The sequence below is a fragment of the Portunus trituberculatus genome, chromosome 26 (genome assembly GCF_017591435.1).
Source record: "Portunus trituberculatus isolate SZX2019 chromosome 26, ASM1759143v1, whole genome shotgun sequence".
Lineage (NCBI taxonomy): Eukaryota > Metazoa > Arthropoda > Malacostraca > Decapoda > Portunidae > Portunus > Portunus trituberculatus.
This window is the reverse complement of record NC_059280.1, coordinates 2,640,014-2,652,025: the sequence shown is the minus strand read 5'-3', so window position 1 is coordinate 2,652,025 and position 12,012 is coordinate 2,640,014.

Sequence of the window (12,012 nt, the reverse complement as noted above, 5' to 3'; positions counted from 1 at the left end):
AACCCAAAAAATTTGGAAACGGGTGTTGGGCTCAAAAAAGAAACCATGAAAATTAAAACTCAAAAACTAAAAATGGTTGAATTTAAAGTCAATTAGGGGAAACAAAGGGGAACCAAGGGAGGAAGGGAGGGATCTGTCGTTTATAAAATTCGGAAGGTGGTTGAAAATGACCGGAGAAAAAACAAAGCCAAGCCATAAAGCTGGAAATTCAAATTTAAAAATTTAGCCGGAGTGGAACAACAAAGGAAGGGTGAAAAAAGGTACAAGTTTTAAAAAAATTAAATTAATATGGAGAGGGCCCAAATGCCCAAAAACAAAAGGTAAAACACAAAAAACCCACTTAAACAAAACCCAACATAAGGAAATTGTAAAAGCCAGAAAAAAAATTGGGAATGGTGAAGGGAATTAAAGCAGAAAAAAAGGAAAAACAGGAAATAAAATTAAAGGTTGAAAAAAAGAGGAAGATGAAAAAAAAGGAAAAAAAAATTTTGGGATGAGGAATGAAAAAAAATTTTAAAGATATTTAAAAAATCAAGGAAGTTGGAAGAGAAAAAAATTTGGGAGAAAAAGTTCGGGGTAAAGGGAAAGAATGAACTTTAAGGAAAAGTCAAGAGCAGGAAATGAAAAGAAGGGAAAACACATTGAGAGGAAAAAAAGGTTGGAAAGAAATAAAAGTAAAGGGAAAAGATAAAAAAATCAAAAAGGAAAGGTTTAAAGATGAGAATAAGAAAACAAAGATATGAGGAAAAGGAAAAAAGAAAAATTAAAATATTTGGGGAAAAAAAAAATTAAAACTTTATAAAAGAAAAGAAAATTAAAGAAAAAAAAGGAAGAGGGATTTTTAAAAACAAAATATAAAAAAGAAGAGAATTAAAGAATAATTAAAAATAAGAATTTTCAAAATCTAAATGTAAAAAGAAGAAGAAGTGGGGTTGACTTCCATATGGAAGGAAACACTGATGGTAAGAAAAATAAGAAATAGGTTAGGTGGTTTAAAAAAAGAAAGATTTTTTTTTTTTTTTTTAAAAAAAGATAAGTTTTAATTTTTTAAAAAAAAAAAAAAAAAAAAAAAAAAAAAAAAAAAAACCCCCCCAAAAAAAAAAAATTTTTAAAAAATTTTTTTTTTTTTTCCCCCTTTTTTTTAAGAAGGGAAAGGAATATAAAAAAGGAAAACGAAAAGATGGTTGGTGGGAAAAAAATATAAGGTGGGAACATAAAGAAAGAGTACTGAAGTAAAAATCAAAGGACATTTTATAGAAATCAAAATTAGGAGAAGGTTGTAAAGAGGTGTACATAAGAAAAAAATAGAAATGAGGAAGAGGGAAAGATAAAAGTTAAGAGGGAAAGGAAAATGAGGGTTTGAAGGGAAAAGAAAGTTTTTTGGAGGTTATAGGAGAGTGAAAAGGTTGTGGAAGGAAGGAGGAATAGAGGGAGCATATGGAAATGTATACTAATAAGATGGATACTGTCAAGTAGATTGGAATTGCAAGACTATATGATGGTGGAGAAGGATAAGTGTGGACTGAGAAAAATTACATGAAAAAAACAAAGGAAATTTGGATAATAAATATAATATTGGAAAAGGAAGAGAGGGTAAAGGTGGAGGAGGAGTTATGAATAAAGAAGGAGATAAATGGGATAAGGATGGGAAGAACAAAGAAGTGATAAGCATAAGGAAAAAGGATGGAAAAGAATTAATAATCATGGTGACCTATGTACCTTAAAACAAATTTTGGACATTAAGGAATGACAATATGATCAAGGATACTTTAAGAGTTTGGGTGTATTAACTGGAAAAAGAAATGATACTAGGGAGATTTTAATTGTAAAGGTGGATTGGGAAAAAGTTGGGGGAAGGAAGCATAGAGAGAAATCTAATGATGGAAAATATGATGGAACAGAGGGTGAAAGAAAATAAGATAAGGGAGATGATGAACCAGCTAGACTGGAGGTGTTAACAAAAGTCTTTATAAATTTAAAAGATTCATGGGATGAAAATGGTAAAAAAGAAAGGGAAATACAGGGTGTTGAATTATGAAAGATGGACAAGAAAATTTGAAAACTAAAACATTAGATTGGGAGATGTTACAAAGAGAAGGAAAAAAAAAGATTTTATGAAATATTATAAAGAAGGAGTTAAGAAATTTGTACCAAAGTATAAAAAAGGATTGGTTTAAAACTTGTGTAAGGAAAAAAGAAGATGTGGCTTGGAAAAGATGGAAAAGGAATATACTTAAGGAGAATTATAGAGTGCAAGAAATGAGTGGGGTAAGGAGGAGGAAGAAAGAAAATTTGAAAAGATATTGTAGAAGAGAAGGAACATAAAATTGTTTGATTCATAAAAAACTTAAAAAGAAAGTCCATTGAAAGATTGGAAAGCAAGGGATGAGATGACCCTAAGAATATTGAATTAAAAAAATTTAATAAGTTTTAAAAGAAACAATGTTTTGAAAAAAGGAAATTGTACATGGATGACAAAGATACCCAAAGATAAAATGTTGGGGAGGAACTTAAAGAAGAAAAGCGATGGGACCAGATGAAGTTTCAGGAAATTATTAAGGAATGTAGAAGAATTGATAGATCCATTAAGATAGGTAAAAAGAAGATAGAGTGGAAAAAGGAAGTGGTGCCCATTTAAGGGAGAAAGAAGAGCCTCTTAACTTAGATGTTTTAACCGGGGATTTTTTGTCAATGAGGGAAAATTAAAAAAATTGTGAAAAGTTTGAATATGTTTATTTCTGAATACAATGATGTACTTTAGTGAATGGAGAGATTTTAAATAAAGTTTCCTGAATTTGAATAAAAAAAATTTTTTTCTCTCTCTCTCTTTTTTTGGGGGGGGGAAGGAAGGACATATTTAACTGATTTCTGGGGTTTTGTGTGGTGTGTGTGTGTGTGTGTGTGTGTGTGTGTGTGGTGTGTTATAATGATTTTGAGACAGGGGGTGTGTGTGTGTGTGTGTGTGTGTGTGTGTGTGTGTGTGTGTGTGTGTGTGTGTGGAACATTACCCCTGCTGTTGTGTGGGGAAGCGGATGATTTTTATGATCAAACAGCCAGTAAAGATAAAATAAAATACCACAACACATATGATAACACACAGGTGATGGTTTGGAAAGAGTTTCCTTAGAAAAATTTCTATCACTAGGTTTTGAAATGGCAAAAAGGGAATTTATTTAGAGATTAGAAAATTTTAAGGGATCATCAGAACAGGAAAGTGAATATTTCAAATGTTGATTTCCCTTGTTTATGGGTTGGACAAGATCACCTTTTCCATTCAAAGAATGACTGAAGGTTAAAGAGGGAATTTTGTTTTTTGAGAGCTTGGGGACATATCATGCTTATCATGAAAAGTGTTCTCCATATATGGGAAAGATCCAAAAAGAGAAATAGTTTGGTTAAAGGAGGGAAATGTTTGAGGGAAAGATAAATGATAAAAAAAATATTGAATTTTAAAAAGGGGGTCTTAGTGATGTTAGAGGAGGGGGGGAAAGAAACATGTGTTTGAATTTCTGAGTCTTTTATTTATTGTTTTCACTAACTGGGGTCTCTGTTTCTGTCTGTCTCCGGGTAGGTGAATGATGAAGTGTTAATAATTTATTTAGCCTTCTTTAATTCAGTTTTTGAGAAACTAGGGTTTGGTATGGGAACAATTGAGATTTTGTTATCAGATTTTAAGGGAGGGGAATAAAAAAAAACATTGAAAAATTGAGCTTTGGAAACATGGAAAGATGAATAAAAAGAAGAAAAATTAAAATTTGATTAAAATGAGAAAGTATAAAGGTTATTAACAAAATAAATTTGGAGAGGTGATAAAGAAAATTGAACAGTTCTGGGGATCATAAAATCAATTTGGGGAGGTCAAACAAATTTGAGTTTATTCAAGATTTGACAAAAACAAAGAGAGAATGGATGGACTTTTTTATTTAAAAAAGGGAAAAATGAGATTAGGAGAATTTATGGAGGAAGGAAAAGTGTTAAAGTGGATGGAAAACACTTGGGGAGATGAGAACATAAAATAAAGGGATGGGTTTGGGGTGGAGAATTTTGGGGAAATATTTTTTTTTAAATATGGAGGAAAAAATTATTAAGCAGATGATGTTGGGGGAGTGAAGAAAGGATTGAAATTTAAGGAGATTTGGGGAAAAGAATGGAAACTGAAAAATGGATGGGGGAAAATCACAAATTGAAAGAAAAAGGTGGAAAAGGAAAAGGATTTGATGAAAAAAGGAAATAAAAAGATGTTTGGAAAACATTGAAAAATATTGGATTATTATAAAAAAGAATATAAGAAAAAAAAATTGAAAAGGATAAAGGTAAAAAGAAGATAAAAAGGAAAAAAAATGGGAACAAAAATGGGGAATTGAAAAAGATTTGAAGAAAAAAAAGAAAATTTCTAAAAAGAAGGAATTTTAAAAGGTAAAAGGAAGATTTGGTGGGGAAAAAAGAAATGAAGAGAAATTTAATTTGAAAATTGAAAAAAATAGTTTAAAAGGGGAAATAAAATGAATAAAAAACAACAAAAAAAATGAAGAACAGGATAAAGAGCTCCAGAAATTGAAAGAAAGGATAAAAGAGGGAAAAAAACTAGGCTAAGAACCGAAAATGAAGAATTAAAAAAAGCCTAAAGAAATTGATGGAAGAAGGACTGAAAGGAAAAGAAAAAGAAAGCTAAAGATCTAGTTAACAAAGAAGAAAAAAGTACAAATGATTAAAAAGAAGTAAGGGAAAAGAAAGGACAAGGGTATTTCAAGAACAGTTAAAAGAAAGAATGAAAATATGACAAGCAAAATGATAGGAGTCCTGAAAAAGAAAATTTAGTAAGAGAAATTGCAGAAAAAAAGTGTAATTATTTTGGACTGAAAGAAAAAATGTTAAATATAGACCAAGAAGGAAAAGACGAAATGAAATCAGTAAAAGACCTACTAAAACATCTAATGAGAGGATAGACAGAACTTAGGAAGAAAGAAATATAATGGGACCATATAAAAACAGTGAGACCAATTAAGATAACTAAAATCCAGAGTAAGAAATATAATAAAAAAAAAAAAAAAAATATAAAAAAATATATATATATATATATATATATATAATATATATATATATATATATATATATATATATATATATATATATATAAAAAAAAAACGAGGAAAAGGAAGAGACACAATGAACTGGTGGCAGAAGCAAGAAAAAAATGAAAGGTCAGAGGAGGAGAAGAAGGCATTTTTGGAGAATTATAGGAGACAGGATAAGGAAATGGTATATAAAAGAAAAGAAGAAAAAGGGGTTTAACTAAAATGATAAGAACAAGAGATTAAAAATTATGTATATAAACATAGATGGGATTTTATCTAGTAAATTAGAATTAAGAGATTACATAAAGAAAGAAGAACCAGATATTGTATGCCTGGTGGAAACAAAGTTAAATGAGGCAATAAAAATAGACATAGATAAAATAATATATGGAGGAGAAAGAGTGGGTAAAGGAGGAGGAGGAGTCATGATGATGTTAAGGAAGGAGATAGTGGTAAATCAAGTGAAGTTTGGGGAAGGAAAATCAGAAATACTGTATTTAAGATCATATTAAAAAAGGAGTTAACAATCATTGGAACATATGTGCCACCAAAAACAAACTCATGGACTAACCAAGAATATATAAGGAGTCTTACAAGAATCATTAAGGAAAGGAGAAAAGTGATATTGGTAGGAGATTTCAACTGTAAGGAGGTGGACTGGGAAAATTATGAAAGTGGGGGGAAGATGCCTGGGAGATAGATTCCTGAACCTAATGATAGATAATTTGATGGTCCAAAGAGTAAAGGAAAACAAAGAATATGAAAACGGAGCCGGATTGGACCTAGTTTTTAAAGGGATATACAAATTTCACTTCACAATATTTAAATGAGGGGCCAAATGAGATGTCTATGGTCAGTCTGTTGTTTGTCCTCGTTTCTAAAAGCTCAGATCTCAGGTTTTTGCCGGCTGCTTGGAGCCTGCTGCTATTTTCTTTGCCTGCTTCCCGGACTTGTCCTTAGTTTTACCTGCTGATACATGGTGGTACACTTGGATTTGGTTATTTGCCCTGTTGTCAGGTGGGTTTGCAGATGGCGGACCCAGCAGGTTGGGTTTCTTTTGGGTGTTTACGGGCAGGAAAGGAAATTGGTGCTTGGTCTGATGTTCAGAAGGGGGACCGTGATGGCCTAAAGCTTTCAGTGGTTAAAGCGGGGAGTCAGTGGAACTCAGCTGGCCCGTTGCAGGATCGTGTCAGCCATCTGGGTTCCATCCCACCTGATTAAAGGGCGGTCCTGAGAGGTGCCTCAGGCTGAAGGGGACTTCAGTGGCCTTGGCAGGGCGCAGGATAAGTGGGGGAGGAAAGGGGGCTGGATGACCTGGGTGGAGGGCACTTGAAGACACTGATTTTCATCGGGCTTTGGAAGAACTGGCAGGGCATTTTCATGGTCAGGAGGGGGCCCTGTCTGACTGTTTAGCAGGCATTTTAGATGATAGCCTCAGGGGAAGGGTGAAAACTACCTGTAGGGTGAGGTTGAGCAATGTTCCTAATCTGATTGTGCCTTACAAATGCAGTTAACCAAGGCTCTAAGTGTGGGGCAGGCTGATTGATGCTTGGTTTTCACCAATGGCCTGCTCCAAGGCCCTGGTTGGTTGCCCAGTGCCTGAGTGACATTGGGGAGGAAAGGTGCCTGTGGATGATTACCTGGATGGCCTGAATAACTGTCTTTGACTTCTGGTATTTAACCAGCTCAGGAAGGAAGTGGGATTCACGTGAACGATTCAGACAGCTTTTTAGGAAGTTGGCACTGCAATGTTTTTGATGTCATTAAGGGGAGGGTTGCATCAGGCCAGGCGGTGGGAGGCCTTCTTTAGTCAGGAGGTCCCAGGCGGAGCTTCCTGAGGAGGAGGGTTTCCCAGAACTTTTTTTTAAGCCAGGGCCTCCTCCGCTGAGGGGAACCAAACACAGGCCGCCCAGTGAACCCTTGGCAGGAGTATTACCATTAACTCATCCAATACCTCTGACAATTTTGGGGGAAAATTTTAAGACAGCAGTGGCTAGCTCTTTTAATAAATGGATGATTCTTGATTTTTGGCCATGTGCTTGAGTTTGATGAGCCCACAATCTGTTTGCCCTGTCCCTTTCAGAAAGTGACAGGGCTGCCCTGTACGCTGCTTGGTTTGTGGAACAGGGTATTGTTGAGAGTGAGTCCTGGCTTTTTATTCCAATGTTTTCTCACTGAAAGAAAACAGATACTGCCAGAGTCATTCTAAACTTGAAAGAGCTAAATTTTTACTACACTCACTTTAAAATGGATTCCTTTAAGGATGTGGTGCATTTAGTCCAGCCCCAGGTGTTTTTTCAGGACTATTGATTTTCAGGATGCTTATTATTCTGTGTATGTGAGACCTGAGGAAAGGTGTTGGTTCCGGGAAAATGTTTTCACTTTACCTGTCTTCCTCAAGGGAACATTGCCCTCGGATCTTTACAAAATTGAAACCAGTGTTCTGTCAATCTGGTCCCTTGGGATTATGGTCATCTTTATTTATATTGATTTTTTGCTGCCTCGGAGGAGGAGCAATTAGCAATGTGAGTTTGTTTATCTTTTGATTCGTTGGGCTCAAAATGTTAAAAAATCTGTTTTGGTCCCAAGGGGTGGAATTTTGGGAATTATTCTAAACTCATGCCTCATGACTGCTACTCTGCCTCTCAGGAAAATGATCAAAATTCAGGAACTAGGTCGGGTTGTTGAAACCGTGTCTCGTGAATTTTTCATTGGCCTGGGGCTGCTGAGCCAGCTGTCGATTGACAAGAAGGCAACCCAAGACGTTAAAAACACTTCATTAAGTGAAACGGTTAACCGATTATAAAAGTTTAACCCCTGATTTGAACTTCCATTGAGGTAAGCAAAGCAAGGGCATCACAGTACAGTTAAAGGTTTAATGAAAGTAAAAATTATGAAGTTAAACAAAAAGTAGTTTAATTTAAGTCATTATAATGTACACTAGTGTATGTAACATAACTTTATAATGTTGATGATCTTAACTTTATAAAGGGAGGAGAAAAGGAAATACACTAACCACAACCTGTGGAATGTAAACAAAGGCTTTCCATTTTGTCCATTGCAGAGTCAAGTTTAGGTGGTTCTTTATTTGGAAGATACAGTCTCACCAGCCTTCTTAATAGAGTCTGGACTTGAAAATATTTGACAGTAGATAGAGTCAAGATAGTGGCAAGCAATGTTATTAGTTTTCTGGCCTCTCTCTTGTCTGTGAATAAGCTTCACTTGAGGTAAACCTTTGGTCTTAGGAACGAGGCCACACAGGGCGTTTTGGGGAAGTTGAACTAGGAAGATGAGCTGCTGGTGACGCTGTTATGGTTTGACTAGGGAGTGAGGGGACATGATCTTGATCTTGATCTTGATACTACAGGTGAAGCAGAATTTCTTCTGAGTCAGGCCTTTTATTCAGTGTGTTTGTCCATGAGAGGCTTGATCTTGATCTTTTTGGTGTCTGAAGATTTCTCCTGAGGCAGGCCTTAGTACCAGCAGCTCCTGGTGTATTCAAAAGCCTGTCAGCTTGCATGATTGGGGCTTTCAAATTTGGAAAAAATTACCAGATAAAACTTGAAAGGAGTTTGATATCTAAATGAGCAGATGGTAAAAAAACCTTGTTGAACCTTAAAATTTGTACCTTCAATCATTAGGAACAAGTTGGGCACCTGGAGATTAGGCAGCTAGAGTTTCTTTGGATGGAGAAGGAATTAGTCCTTTGGGGGTTAATAATGTTCCTTGCAATCTAAATCACTGGTTCTTCCCCTTTGACCTTGAATTGTTTGGATGCTTTCTCAGGTTGGGGTATTTTGGGCCCGGGCGGCTCTTGGGCTGGAGTTAGACCACATCAATTGCCTGAATTGCGAGCATATTACTTGGTCTCCAGTCACTTTAAGAATGTCAGTAATGACAGGCCTTCGGATAACACCATGGCTGTCGGCCTGAATCGCGGTGGGGCAGAAGATCCGAACTTTTGATAAAATCTTGGGCCTCTGGCATTACCTTGTTCAAAAGGGTACCCACAATGTGGGGCAGACTTTGTCTAGGTTAAAAATTTAAAGGAATGGATGTTGGATTGTCTTTCAAGGTTATGTGACATGTTTTATGTTGATATTGACCTGTTTTGAAATGCCCAGGTGGCTACCTATTTTCTTGGAAACCTGACCTTGCAGTACTTTTTGATGTTTTTAATTCAGACAGGACTTCATATGCCTTTCCTCCTTTCAGTCTCATTGCCAGAGTGCTGGAAATCCAGGAGGATTCCTTGATCGATTCACCTCTTTGGCCAAGCATGGTTCCCGGTTCAGTTTCTTGTTCAGCCACCAGTTCCTTCATTGTGCAGCAGAAACCCCATAGGGGCCTGGTCTCTGGTGTTGACCGGGAGTTTATCACGATCCTTTGAAGTCCAAGGATGGAGACATTGAGCTTTTGCTTCACTCCTGGGGAAGAGCACTTTACAACAGTAAGGATCTCTCAAGATGGGTGTCAGTTTGGGGAAATTGATCCATTTCTACCACCTTTAAGTTTTCTTTAGACTTCCTACTTTGAATTTGAGGGTTCCTGGAGTTATAGTACTATGAATACCATGTTTTGGGTGTCCCATCGCTAAGATTTCAACCAGCAGGTCCATTTGGATTAGATTTATGCGAGGCTTTCAGGAGGCCTGCTTTTTCTCACTGTCAATTTAAAGAGAGTCCACTTAAAGAGTCTTCCCTGATGAAGCCACTATTCAGTTATAAAAAGCCTTAATGTTACTGGTTTAGCCAAGTCTTAATTTCGTTATGTCTATCTTGGATTCCACGATAGTTTTTTGGGGATCTCCTTAAAACTTCTAGGGATTACATTTTTAATTATGTTTTGAAAAATTGGACCAACTTATCTTGTCTATAAAATTGTTAATTATTTGGAGAGGACTGGAATTATCATTTCTTTTAAAAATTAAGGTGGCTTAGGATAACGGCACTGGGACAGGGAGGAGGGATTTGGAACAAATTTTCAAAAGGTAAAGGTGCACCCCTGTCCTCCATCCTTTCATCTGGGGTCCATGGGTCTACCTTAAGAGGGAAGCCAATTAGGAATTATTTGACAGGCGGGGATCTCCTCCATGAATATGTAAATGTACGGGTTTTTGGTGGTTTTTATGAATTCACTGTTTGTCCACATATTTGTACTTAATTGTATGCTTTTGGCTGGAAAAAAGAAGATAAAGGTTTTTTCCCCTGGTTTTGGGGTTCAGCTTGGTTTGAGGATTCTAAAGCCTCATTTGTTCCTGACATCAGTTTAAAATTTGAAGTAAATTGTAAGATTAAACGAAACCAAGTTGAAGTTTGATTGAATTTCCAAATTTGACCCCAAAATTTTTTTTGGTTTTTGGGGTTTTTCACCACTGTTTAATTTTTGGTTTTTTATATTTGTTTAAAAACACCAAGGACTAAGGGGAAAATCTCATTTACTGAGAGGTTTAAAGTTTGGAAATGAAAATTAATTGGAAATGAATTTAAATTAATACATAAATAAGGATTGGGAAAAAGGAATATAATATTAGAAATGGATATAGAAAAGGAAAGGAAGATAGAGATGAAAAAAAGGAGGCATAAAAAGAAAGGCGAAAGATAAGACTTTAAAAACATAAACTGGGAGGAAAGGAAAACTAGAAAGGTTCAAAAGAAAAAACATTTTTAAATTCAAAAAGGAAAATGCAGAAAATAGAAAAGAAAAGGAAAGAAAGATTGGTTTAAGCAAAGTAGGGCAAAAAAAGAATGGAGCTGGAAAATGGAAAGAAAAAGAAATAGAAAATAAGGAAAATTTAACAGCGAAATAAAAAGGTGAGAAAGGAAGAAGAAAGGAATTGAAAAGGAATTTCGAAAAAAAGTAAGGAAAACCAAATTTTTACACATTCATAAATGGAAAAAAAGACAAAAAAAGAAAGGTTAAAAGGAAGAACAAATTAAGACCCAAAAGTATGGCAGAATTTTAAATATCATGAGGTTTTTAAGGAACCAAATTTAAAACCAAGGGTAATAGAGGCTTCCATATGAAAGAGATTAAAGTAAAAGCTTGAAATAAAAAGTTGATGGAACTAGTGAGGAAAAGGCAATGGGAGGATGAATTCTAGAAGAATACTGAAAGAATGAGGGAAGAACTAGCAAATCCTTATACAACATATAAAATGCTCAAAAAAATGGAAATGCCAGGGATAAAAGACTGATGGATAAAAGAGGGCAGGGGAAAACCTTTAAATTAAGAAATACATAACTATTAAATGAAGATGTGTGAAAAAGTAAAAAGAAAAGGATTGAGTTTCTTGAAGAAACAAATTAACAAAAGCCAATTTGGTTTTAGAAAAGGGGTATTGTAAAAATTTATTGATTTTACCAGAATAGTTGATAAAGTACAAAAAAGGATGGATTGATTATTTATTTGATTTAAAAAGGCTTTGAAAAGGACTCAAAAATGGAAGAAGGAGAATTTAAAAGGAAGACATTGAGAGGATAAAATTATTAGGGGAAGAAAAGGAAATGTTAAAGATATGAAGTCCAAGTGGAAAAGAGAAACATGAAAATAGATTGGCCAAATGGTTTTAAAAACGGGAGGGAGTGAAAGTAAAAATTGTTTCGGAAAAGTGGAATCATTAAAAGAGGATTGTAAAAGAGGAAGTTAAACAAATTGGAAAGGGTAAAAATGGAGAAATTAAGGGGAAAACCATTAGGAAATAAAAATGAAAGATCCATGGGAACTATAAATGGGAATATAGAACAGAAAAAGTAAAAAGGAAAAGGACTTGGGATAAATGGGGAAAACATAATAAGCCATATTGATAGAATTTTCAAAGAGTATAATTTGCTAGGGAAAAATTGGATTAGCATTTTTTGGAAAAGAAATGATGAAAAATTGAAATACTAAAATAAACCTAGAGGAATTGGGAGTTTTGGACTTTAAAAAGAAAAAA